The 12463-nt window shown below is 41.7% G+C and overlaps 3 long non-coding RNA genes across 3 annotated transcripts in view; 2 read left to right on the forward strand and 1 right to left on the reverse strand.

The window, feature by feature from the left end:
• The first annotated feature begins 397 nt into the window (after positions 1-397).
• On the forward strand, positions 398-2237 carry LOC121915223. Its single transcript, XR_006100672.1, has 2 exons — positions 398-1089; positions 1656-2237. It is a non-coding gene; the product is annotated as an uncharacterized LOC121915223 (long non-coding RNA).
• Positions 2238-8477: 6240 nt separating this feature from the next.
• Positions 8478-12463, reverse strand: part of LOC121915222 — a 63923-nt gene continuing 59937 nt past the window's right edge. The window contains exon 3 of the long non-coding RNA XR_006100671.1: positions 8478-9930. This is a non-coding gene — a long non-coding RNA (uncharacterized LOC121915222). The remainder of the gene's footprint in view (positions 9931-12463) is intronic.
• Positions 9060-12463, forward strand: part of LOC121915225 — a 58314-nt gene continuing 54910 nt past the window's right edge. Inside the window, exon 1 of the long non-coding RNA XR_006100674.1 lies at positions 9060-9138. This is a non-coding gene — a long non-coding RNA (uncharacterized LOC121915225). The remainder of the gene's footprint in view (positions 9139-12463) is intronic.

The raw sequence follows: 12463 nt of genomic DNA on the forward strand, positions 1-12463 counted from the left end.
GGTTTGTGTGTGTGTTGTGTGCCTTCAAGTCATTTCCCGCTTATGGTGACCCTATGGCGAATCTGTTCAGAAATGACATGTATGTGACCACAAGATAGAGCTGTAGTGGAAACTATTACAGTTCCAGTGGCAGTTGACACTTGACACTTGAATTATGGAATGTTGATGCTGTCCTTCAGAGAGACTGTGTCAGTTATGACAGTTGGTGTTAGTGTAACTGCCTCTCTGTTTTGTTGTTATGGTTGTTTGGTTGGCAAAGTAATTTATTTATTAAAGTAACTTATTTTTTAAAGCCCTCGTGTAGAGTGAAGGCTTGAAGTGCTCTTGTCGTTATTTCTCAAGCCGGGAGCTCAAGGCCTTTTGCAGTGATGAAGGAATATTTTTTCTTCTTGGCCTGAATTCCTTTGCAGACATCTCTTCAGATTCCTTCTCCTTGGAGTCCTGTCGACGTGGTTCAACTCTGCAGGTGGTTGTGGTGGACACAGCACGTCTTTCCACACCCTAACAAGGGTTATGGGCCCAGTAGCCGCATGAACAACGCTAAAGAAACTGTGGGAGATTTAGTTCTGCGATTGTTGAGCTGTGTTTGGATTACTAGAGGGCTGAAGAGAAAAGTCCTGGAGAGGAGTGAGTTAAGTGCTGTCTGCTCACGGACTCTGTCGTTATCAGTTTGTTTTGGGAAGCTTATTCTTGTTTGGCAGCCTGCCCAGGCTGTTATCAGTATCAGAGTGTTTGTTTGCAGCTGTTTAAATTGCAGACTCAGTGCAAACATGGAAGCGGCTGTCAAGTTTGAGAAACTGTCTGAGAAGAATTATGCTTCATGGAAAATTTATATGCAAGCTTTACTGGTAAAGCAGGACTTATGGGACTATGTAAAGAAACAGCCAGATCCTACTGATGAAGGCCAGCTAGCTGGTGATGAAAATTCTAGAGCAACAATTGTTTTAGCTATAGAGCCAAGCCAGCTAAATCATATTAGAAATAAGAGGTCAGTGTTTGGAGCTTGGAAAGCTCTTGAGGCTGTTAACCAACCAGCTGGAGCCTTGTCTAAAATGCTGTGCAGCAGGCAGAAGGGACTGCTATAAACTGGTTCGTATATCGTCAAATCAGGGAGAGATATACATATGACAATAGGTCAATGGGGATTGACTTGGTAACTCAAGATTTTGATAAAATTATTTTTTCTTCTAATCCCAAGAAAATTTCCCTGTTTTATAAATACTTAACAAAACTCGAAATGTATGAGGAGACTGTAAAACCATCTATGGTCAAATGGGCGCAGGATTTAAAAGAGCCCCTGCTCCTAGAACAGTGGGAAAAAACATGGAAAATCAGGCTAAAACATTCTATTTGTGTGGATCTTAAAGAAAATTATTATAAAATGCAAAACCAGTGGTATTTGACTCCAGCAAAAATTGCAAAGATGCATAAAAGTAGTAGTCCCCTATGTTGGAAATGTGAAAAGTCTATAGGATCTTTTTTACATATGTGGTGGAGTTGTGAATAAGCTAAAAAATATTGGACTCAAATTCATGAAAAAATTCAGATAGTACTAGGTTATCAATTCAAGTTTGAGGCAAAATGTTATTTGTTGAATATGATTTCTGACTCTAAGCTGGAGGATAAATTCAGTGTACTTTTGTTTTATATGATAGTGGCTGCTCGGATAGTTTTTGCGTCGCAATGGAAAGGGAAGAATCAGGTGACTTGGGACGACTGGTGGATGAAACTGATGACTTATATAGAAATGGACAAACTCACCTGTTTGATTAGAAAAAAAGATTGGAATAGCTGGAAAAAATGTTAGATGCCTATGATAAAATTTGTGGAAATGGATAGAAAAATTAAAAACTTTAAGTGTTAAAGTAGAAGAAAAGGATGTAACAGATAAGGAAGTAAGTTATATTTATTTATTAGACTGTGGGTATAATTAATTTCTTCTCTATTAGACATAGCTATCTAATATAATAAGATCTTTACACTAGATAAAAATGTATGTATTAATAATGTAAATATTACAGACTGCTGAACCCATTCATGAAGAAAATACCTTAATTTATGGTATTGTTTTGGTGTTTTTGTTTTTGCTTTCTGTTTGTTTTGTGTTTTTTCTTTCGTTTTTATTTTTTTAATGTTTTTAATGTATTACTTTGATATTCTGTGTGTTGTCTATGTATGTAATGTCCTTCTTTAATAATAAAATTTATAAAAAAATAATAATAAAATGCTGTGCAGCAGAAGGCTATATTGTTGTAAACAGTAGGAAGGCGAATCCATGATTGTACACTTAAAAAAGATGCAAGAAAACTTTGCAGAGTGCAGTGAGCATAGCATCCAGATTGAGGAAACCCAGAAGGCCCATATACTACTTAGTACTGTAGTTTAAGCAGTGACTGGGAGTTTTTGATGTACAATCTCCAGGGAGTAGCCGAAGCTGATTTAGTGAATTTACATGGCCATGCCAGAATTTGAACCTTGTTCTCCAGAGATGTAATCCGATGCTCAAACCACTACACCACACTGCTTTTCTCAGTGAACTATAACTCTCATTTGTAGCTACATTGATGGGAGTCGTAGTCCAACACAACTTGGCCTATTGGATACTTGTTGTTGTTCTTGTTGTTGTTGTTTGTGACTTCAAATTGTTTACAACTTATCATGGGGTTTTCTTGGCAAGATTTGTTCAGAGGAGATTTGTCATTGCCTTCCCTTGAGGTTGAGAGCATGTGACTTGTCCAAGGTCACCAGTGGGTCTTATGGCCAAACTGGGAATTGAACTCTGGTCCCCAGAATTGTAGTCCTACACTCAAACCATTATGCCACACTGGCTCTCCCTACTGTATACTACAGCTTTTTATGTATTATTACTTTTACAAGATTGGGCACTACTGTGATAGATAGGTTCCTCTGTGAATCCCAGACCAAAAAAGAAAAGAAAAAAGTGGGTGCAAAGGTGCAAAATTTACTTTGAATCTTGAAGGCCCTTATGCTTCTATAATGATGTGTATTTACTGTCTTCATAATAAATGGAATAAAATATGTTGTACTGCTTCAAATGTTGGAACAAGGCTTGGGCATTCCAGGTTCAAGCTTGCGCCAAGCCATGAAACTCACAGTAACCTTGGGAAATTTCTCTTTCTGTCTGGCCTACCTCACAAAGCTGTTGTGAATATTAAAACCGAGGATGGAAACGAGCTGTGTATGCTGCTTTGAACTCAGTTGACTTGAATTTAGAGTCAGCCCTCCATATTTGCAGCTTTGTTGTTTGTGGATTTGATAATTCACAGATTTGATTGCTCTTGCTAGAAATCTGTAGCTCCTCCATTGTGACTCTGCTAGATGCTGACTATAGAGTCATGCTGGAAAACCCAGAGATTCCCAAAAAAACCACACCTCTCTAGGCATTTATAGGTCCTCCAGTGCTATTCTATGGTCAACTTCTGCCAGATGTTGACCGCAGAGTTGTGCTGGAGGACCTCACGATTCCTAGAAATGTGTTTTTTAATTTGCATTTTTCTCCACTTTCATGGGGATTCGACATCCCTGACACCAGTGAATGTGAAGGCCTACTGTAGTTGATTTTACCTTAAATCAATAGTAAAAATGTTTTTTAAACAGTTGGAAGGTTTCTGGGTGCCACATGGTGGGTGCCACCAGAAGAAAAGTTCTCCAGAGAAGCATTCAGAGGCCACACGCAACATGCAAGCTGCACTTTACAGTGGAGGCAATGGAGAGCACATGGAAGACTAGGGTGCTACAGTGGGTTTACTGTATATACTCCTGTATAAATCTAGAAATTTTAATCCAAAAATTGACTACAAAAATCTGGATTGATTTATCGACGGGTCAGTGTAAGTCCTGCACTTTAACTCTTATTAAAATGGGAAGCATCATCCGGTGAAAGGCAAGACAATAATCTGTCCTGGAAGTACTGTTCTCTCATCCATCCAATCTTTAAGGTGAACACAAACAGTTATGTCTGCTGGAATTTTGTAAGTTGTTTAGCATTGTTTTCCTTTTGCTTGATCCTTTACATCCTTTGTTTCTTACCCCTAAGTTTTACCATGGACTTATCCACGGGTCATATAAAAATCCATAATGTGTATTAAATTGAAATTGTTTGTGTAGTGATGGGCTTTATCAATCCTGGGCCTACAAGTGTAAACATGTAGGATGCGCCTTCCAAATGTAGGTTGATCTTAAAATGCAGGACATGTCCTACAAATGTAGGATACCTCATCTCATCTAAATGTCAGTACATAATTTCAAGGCATGTCCCATTGACAAACAAGCAAGCTTGCTCTCTCCTGCTCCACAAACTAGACACAAAACACCATAGTGGAAGCAGGAGCAAGGGCTACAGTGTCCTAAGTTGGCCACACAGGGGCAACAAAGATCCTTTTTCTTTTGACATTCTTCCCTTGCCTCCCATATTCCCATTCCTTTTTCCTTCTGTGTCCTGTCTTATTTAATTTATTTAATATTATTTATTTATTTAACATTTATTTATTTAATATTATTTTTATTGACGTATTAACAAATTTAATCGTCTAAGAAAACACATCCCATAGCGTGTCACAAATCTAATGTATATGCAACCTACATCAAACACACGTGTAACATATCACACAACATAACACAAAATTAATATAAACGCCTAATACACGAAGATAACAACAATGCAATATTAAAACAAACAATTTTTTTAAAAAAGGTTTCCTGAACTCTGTCCTGGCTCAGTTTCTAACAACCTATGTCCATTTTCCCATTTATAACAAAGATGAAGCCCCTGCTTTTATCTATTATAAAAAGCAAAATCTAAATGGTACTCATCTTTTATAGTAACTCTATGAGGGGTGTGTCTTGTCTTATTTAGACTGTAAGCCTAAGGGTTGTCAGTTTAACAATTTGTTAAGTTTTTGTGGCTGAAGAGCAGGTATAAATACACAAAATAAATAAATAACCCAGCAGGAGAACAGAAAGATGATTTACTGAAACTGCAAAAGGAAAGGAGGGGGGAAAGGGAAAAAAAACAAACAAACGGATAGGCAACTGATGACCTGCAGAAATATTCCTTCTACAATTATATTATGGCAGAGATATGCCAGATGACAGGCTACAAGTGATAAATTTATGCGATGAAGGTTGAGAGGCAGTAAGCCCCCCTCCCTTCCATGCATAGACATGCAACAGCATCAGAATTGAAGAGGTGGTATTTTTATGTTGGCCATCTTGGAAAAGAGCCAGACCTGGCAATTTTTGCTTATGCAAACAGATGTATTATATATTGAATTAGGGTTGCCATAATTTGCTACTACCAAACCGGGACAAAATGTTAAAAAATGTAGGATAAAATGTAGGACAGATTTGCTTGAAAATGTAGGACATTCAAGAAAAATGGAGGACACAACCAACTACAAGCCAAAAACATTAATTATTAAAAAAAACCACACACAACAGTAGAATTCAAAGATATCGAGATTGTACCTGTGAGACTGATGCATCTGGAGAAGGGGACTTTAACCTAGGAAAGCTCATGCTAGTTGCTGCGGCTGCCCCACTGCCACCAGAGGAGGCCTTGCCACCCATGGTGGCCTCCTGTTTTGGGGCCTAGCCGGCCAGCTAGGCCCCCACACGGCTTCCCTGCCACTGGAGAAGGCCATTGCCACGGGAGCGGCCTTCCTTGGGGCCTAGCCGGCTGGTCATGCCATCCAATTCATTGTGAAGCCAAGGGAGAAGGAGGCCTCACCGCGGTGAGGCTTCTTTCTCCCTTCGCTTGGCCCCGTCCCGGGCAGCTCTGAGCCGGAGGAGGAGGAGGCCTCGCCACGGCAAGGCTTCTTTCTCCCTCAGCTCGGCTCCATCCCGGGTGGCTCCAAGCCGAAGGAAGAGGAGGCCTCACCGCAGCACCGAGGCTTCTTTATCCCTCAGCTTGGCCCCGTCCTGGACAGCTCCAAGCCAAAGGAGGAGGTGGCCCTGCCGCGGTGAGACTTCTTTCTCCCTCAGCTCGGCCCCGTCCCAGACGGCCCCGAGCCAAAGGAAGAGGAGGCCCTGCCACAGCGAGGCTTCTTTCTCCCTCACCTTGCCCCTGTCCTGGGTGGCCCCGAGCCAAAGGAGAAGTAGGCCTCACCATAGCGGCAAGGCTTCTTTCTCCCTCAGCTCGGTCCCGTCCCTGGCGGACCTGAGCCGGAGGAAGAGGAGGCCCTGCCATGGCGATGTTTCTTTCTCCCTCACCTCGGCCCCATCCCAGATGGCCCCGAGCCGAAGGAAGAAGAGGCCCTGCCATGGCGTCCCAGATGGCCCTGAGCCGAAGGAAGAGGAGGCTCTGCTGCAGCGGGGCTTCTTTTTCTCTTAGCTCCGCCCCGTCCCAGGCAGTCCCGCTCCAAAGGAAGAAGAGGCCTTGCTGTGGCGAGGCTTCTTTCTCCCTCAGCTCGGCCCCGTCCTGGGCAACCCCAAGCCGAAGGAGGAAGAGGGCTTCTTTCTCCCTCAGCTCGGCCCCAGCCAGGTAGCCAAGGCAGGGAGAAGGAAGCCTCGCTGGCACAGCAAGGCTTCCTTCTCCCTCGGAGCGGCAGAATGGGGCCTCGGATGTTGGCAGCGGCAGCAGCGGCCAAAACCCAGGAACCCTGGAAAGCCGGGACCGGATTTCCCAAGGGCTTAAACCCCGGGAAAGTCCCACCCAAAAGCGAGATATGGCAAGGGTATATGGGATACACTGCTGCTACTACTAAATTGATCATCATTGCAGGGAAGGTTTGGAAACCAACAGCCCAGCATTGGAAAATGCCTCCCTCTGGTGGTTGGAGCATGGAATTGCTACATTTCATTAGAATAAAGCTCTCAAATATGGCAGTAATAAACTTCAGCTGCATGGCTGGTGAGAAAGCAGAAGAGCATTGCTCTTTGGACTGTAGCCAGGTTTCAGATATGTTCTGGCTGGGGCGACATCCGAAGCTGAATTCCATTATTGTTGATGCCACTCAGTACTGGGTTTTTATTTAAAAAGTAATGTATTAAAATCATAATCCATTGAGAAAAGTTGAATATTTGCAAATACAATATATATGTCGTGGAGCAAATTGGTCAGATCAGAAACCAACATTATTGTTTTTGCCAGACTGAGACTGACCTCCCATTATATTACTATAGGTGATTTCTGTCTACCCCAAGCTGCCTCTCTTCTGTCCGCCAGTTTTTACTATTTTTAATCTGTATTTTTATTTTTATTGTTTTTGGTTATGGGGGAGGGTTAGGGGATGATGTAGGGCTGGTTTTGTTTTATAACTTATATTCTGTATATTTTGTATATTTCTGTGTTTTATTGAAATGTATTGTAACCTGCCTCGATCCGCAGGAAGAGGTGTGATATAAATAATAATAATAATAATAATAATAATAATAATAATAATAATAATAATTCTATAATTTCAAATGTCCTGATAGTGGCATAGGGGGTCATGGATGTTTCAACAGCTCAATCCCACTTTGGCCAACAAGGAAAAAAGCTTGACTCCATGAGCAGAAAATTCTCCTCCGCTTTGCTCGGCAAGCTCTCCAGTTACTGGACCTGTATAACTGCTTACCATCAATTATTGTGAGAAAAACTGTCAACATAACCCTAGCCATTGTAGCCAATGATAAAAAATTATGGGAGCTGCAGTCCAACAACATCTGGAGAGACACATGTTCTCCAATCCTGCACTAAGGACTCACTTAAATATCACTCACTTAACTATATAAAAAAAATACTATTTTTTTTTTAGTACAATGCCAAAATCCGTCTTAAGACAATTGTTTTATTTGGCCAACTCAAAGGCAATGCAAAAACTTTTGAATTCTCTCAAACTTGTGCTAGGTGATAAAACTAAAAAGTAAGAGGACTCAAAACAGGGAGTTTGCTCTCTGAGGGTACATCTCTTTCAACTGCTGAATAGGAGCTTGATAGACCACCCCAAAAGGGTGGGCTGGAGCCAGCCATTTTTACTCCTAATGGAGGCTGCAGCAAGCAGATGGTGTGGTCTGCGTCAGGACTAAAAAGAACCTGCTGAAAGTGGGTTCTTTTTAGTGTGCCTGGCAGGCGCCATGAGTACGCCAATGGCGCACATGCAAGCAGTGATGATGCACGCACAGCACAATAATGTTAAGATGGCGCACCTGTTAGGGCATGGAAATACGCGCTGTGTCCACCACGACCAGCTACACAGTTGAAGCACATTGACAAGGTGCCAGGGAGAAGGAATCTGAAGAGATGTCTGCAAAGGTATTTGGGCCAAGAAGGAAAATATTCCTTCACCACCGCAAACGGCCTTAAGCTCCCAGCTTGAGAAATAACGACAAGAACACTTCAAGCCTTCACTCTACACAAGGGCTTTAATAAATAAATTACTTTAATAAATAAATTACTTTGCCAACCAAACAACCATAACAACAAAACAGAGAGGCAGTTACTCTACCACCAACTGTCATAACTGACACACTCTCTCTCAGAAGGACTGACAGCATCAACATTCCATAATGCAAGTGTCAACTGTTATCTGCCACTGGAACTGTAATAGGTTCCGCTACAGCTCTATCTTGTGGTCACATACATGTCATTTCCTAACAGAACATCCACTTGTTTTTATTCCAGTTTATCCATTTTCTCCATATTACTGAGTTCTGACACAATCTTTTCCATGGAATTATTAATTTCTTTCCAATCTTCCCTTAGCTCTTTTTCTATTTCAGCCTTAAAGGTTTTCATCTCTTTATTTAAATTGTCCATCTGTTCACTAAGGAGAGAGGAGATTTTCCTTATTTCCTCAAAATAGGATGCAAAGTTTTTGGGAGGAGTAGGTTGATCTAACGAAGTTCTCCTATAGGGTTGTAAATTCATTTTTATATTTTGTTGTTGTTGAGTTTTCCTTCTAGTGTCCATAATAACTGAAATGCTCTGTTTCAAAAGTTCTCCAAAACCTCCCTGTCAATTGGGGATTCCTTCTCTTCTTATTAAGCTGTTTCCCTATTACAAACTACAGTTCCCATAGGGCCTTGTAATTCACTTCCTGCTTCCTATTTCCGTTTGTGTCCTCAGTGCTGGCACAATACAGAAAACCGCTCTACACGGAGGGAGCTCACTTCAAACAACGAAACTCCTCAACCGCGGTAGGTTTCCCTTTTTTCTTTACCTTAAACGTATTACAAAAGAGAGAGTCCCCCAAAATTTTTAAGCTATAAATAAAGTGGGAGAGAAAAGCTTAGCAGGACCTTTAGATGGGCGTCGTTTCTGTTACTTTCTTAAGCTTGTTTATGGTATAGAATGCTTCCTTTTCTGTAGCGATATCTTCACCGTCTTAAGCTTGCAAGAAGAGTTTTATGTTGAAATTAACACTGTGACAGATAATAATAGAGTCCCAGCTGTTAGGGGCTATGTGTATGAGCCAAAGCCCCAAAAGAAAGCTTTTACCTTTTACCAGCTTGTTTGAATTGGCGGACTATCCTGCTGCACTTAATGCAGTTGTGGCTGGCTTCTCCCTTCTACCTTCTTCCAGTTTGAATGCTTCTGAAGGTATATGAGGGAAATTTAGCCCCCTCCGAAAACCACTCCTTGTGGAATATTCTGCTGCTTGAGTTGTAAATTTGAAGCAGCTTTACCCATGTTACGCCGATTTGTTTGCAGAGCAGCTGCAAATGCGTCTTCTTGGCTCGCCAAACCAACTGGAAGTCTGCACTTTTTAAGGAACTGGCTGGCTGGTTTAGCCAGATGTTGTAATATAGAGAATGCCTTTTAAAGACTTACAACACAGTTGTACTCTATCGTGGCTTCCTTTTGTTTACAAGTTGTGATTCATCTTAATTTTGTCTTCGAGAATTCCTTGACATTCGCAGCTGCTAAATTATACGCCTCCACACTGCAACAGTATAATCTTCAGTGAGGAAGGATGACATACTCCAAAGCTGGAAAGACAAATATTCATTATCTATCACTCAATAGTCTAAAGATTTCAATGTCCTGTCTACATTTGGCTGTGTTTCTTATTGGCTGTGTCATTTGGGCAATTTTTAAACATGTACAGTGGTACCCCGGGATACGAATGCGCCGCCTTACGAAATTTCCGGGTTACGAAAAAAATCTATTTAAAAAAACTGTTCCGGGTTACGAATGTTTTTTCGGGTTACGAAAAATTTTTTGGTGCTTTTCGGCGCTATTTCACACCAAATCGCGGCTTTTCCCCATTAGCGCCTATGGGTTTTTCGGCTTACGAAGCCTTTCGGGTTACGAAAGCGGCGGCGGAACGAATTATTTTTGTAACCCGGGGTACCACTGTAGTCTGATTACATTACTATGGAGTTTATCGCACTAGGGCTAATTTCAACATTAAAGAGAGATTAAAGCGCATTTAAAGCATTCTGCAAATGAAGCAGAAATGGCGAGTAATTGCACCAATGATTATCACACGCAATTGTGCAAATAAAGCGATATCGGAAATGCATTGTCGCTGAAATCCTGAAAGTAAAAAGATGTGTATTAAAGCTTCTTTGTAACCACTTTAATGGCGGGTTTTGTGTGATGTGTGAAATTGTTATGCATAATTACAAGATTTTTCCAGGATAGTCACAGGATAGACTCCCGATCTCCTTCAGGTGATAAACTCCTATGTCAAGTTAACCTGAAACCTTTGATCCAATATTGTATCTTATGCTTTTTTTTTCATTCTACTTTCTGTGCATTTGCTAATAATAATAATAATAATAATAATAATAATAATAATAATAAATAGTCACATGTTCCCCATCTCAACCCAAATTATTTCAGTTACTACCGAAGTTACTACAAGCTGAATATGAGTCAAGAGTGTGATGTGGCAGCAAAAAAAGCCAATATGATTGTAGTCTGCATCAATGACACACAGTGTCTAGACTGATACTAGGCTATTCAGCTTTGGTCAGGCCTCACCTGGAATACTGTGTCCAGTTCTGGCCCCACAATTCAAGAAAGATGTTGACAAACTGGAGTGTGTCCAAGGGAGGGCGGCCAAAAATGGTGAAAGGTCTGGAAACCCTGCCCTCTGAGGAGAGACTTAGGGCCTCAACAGAGCAGCATAAAGAGCCAGCCTTGGGGAGAAGTGGAAATGTGGCGACCACACGCCAGCCACCTGGACACTACCCCCAACTGCCCCCATGCCGCCTGCCTGACCAAATGGCTGCTTCATCTTCAGCGCAGCACTTACATGTGCTGCACCAAAGAAGTGGCGAAAAGCCGCCGCCACCACAGCTAAAGCACCCTTTCTGCAACACAAAAAAGGAGACACGTTTTGTGGCTTCTTTTTGCATTGTGGAAATGCCAGATCAGGGCTGTGGCATGTAATTGCCATGGCCCCAATCCAGCAACGAAAGAGGTGGCTGCAGGCTGCTCCTTAGGGGCAGTTTCTTCAACCCTTATAGTTCCCCTGAGGCAGCTGAGGGAAGTTGCAGACCAAAGACATCGAGAAGGATGCATTTCTCAGGGAAATTAAAATCAATTTCCCTTTTAAAAACTCCCAAAAGCAGTCTAAAAACAATGTACATTTTAGGAGGAGTGCAACGATTGTTCTATTTACAGGCAGAGTTGCATGCCTTGCCCTCTGGGTGTATGCCACTTTCCCAGAGTGCCCTGCAAAAAGACAGCACTGTAGTTCGGTTAATTACAGATGACATTCTTTGTCTGATGAATGCCATCTGGGCAGCTCTCAAAGTGGTAAACTGCCTCATAATGCATAACAAGCTGCTAATGAATATTTAGGGCTGGGGGAGCTCATGTCACAATATTGCAAGCAGGGAAAACTGGCAAGCACAAAATATATGGGATCCTTGGTACATCCCTGGCCATGACCCACCGAAGCACTATGCAGGAACTAGAGAGAGGTTTATTTTCTGTAGTCACAGTTCTCATTGCCAAAGAGACAAGCTGCTGTGCCAGTTCAGGAGGTGGCTTGCCTTTTGGGCAGGAGGAACTGCAGAAAAACAGGCTATAATCTAGCTGTGTTGGGAGGGTATTTTCTGTGCAAATATGGCACTGCTTTGGATCCTTCCTCACCAATGTCAAACCCAGAAAAAATCAACATAAATATAAATTTCAAATTACAGTCGGCTCTTGGTGTCCGCTGGGTTTTGGTTCCAGGACTCCCCAGGTATACCAAAATTGTGGATGCTCATGTCCCATTGTATATAGGGGCATATTAAAATTGTGTGCCTTATATAAAATAGCAAAAATCAAGGTTTGCTTTTTGGAATTTATATATATTTGTAACATTTACAAACTGTGGAGGGTTGAGTCCTTGGATAAAGAACCCGTGGATACGAAGAGATGGCTGCATGTTTTGTATTGCTAACCTAGGCCATATAAAATGCCTGTCATGATCATGGTCCTGCCTTGCTTAATTTTTGCTATGCTTAATCGCTGTGTTTAGGCATATGTGTTAATACAGAATGATGAGTTATATTCTCCCGT

The sequence above is a fragment of the Sceloporus undulatus genome, chromosome 9 (genome assembly GCF_019175285.1).
Source record: "Sceloporus undulatus isolate JIND9_A2432 ecotype Alabama chromosome 9, SceUnd_v1.1, whole genome shotgun sequence".
Lineage (NCBI taxonomy): Eukaryota > Metazoa > Chordata > Lepidosauria > Squamata > Phrynosomatidae > Sceloporus > Sceloporus undulatus.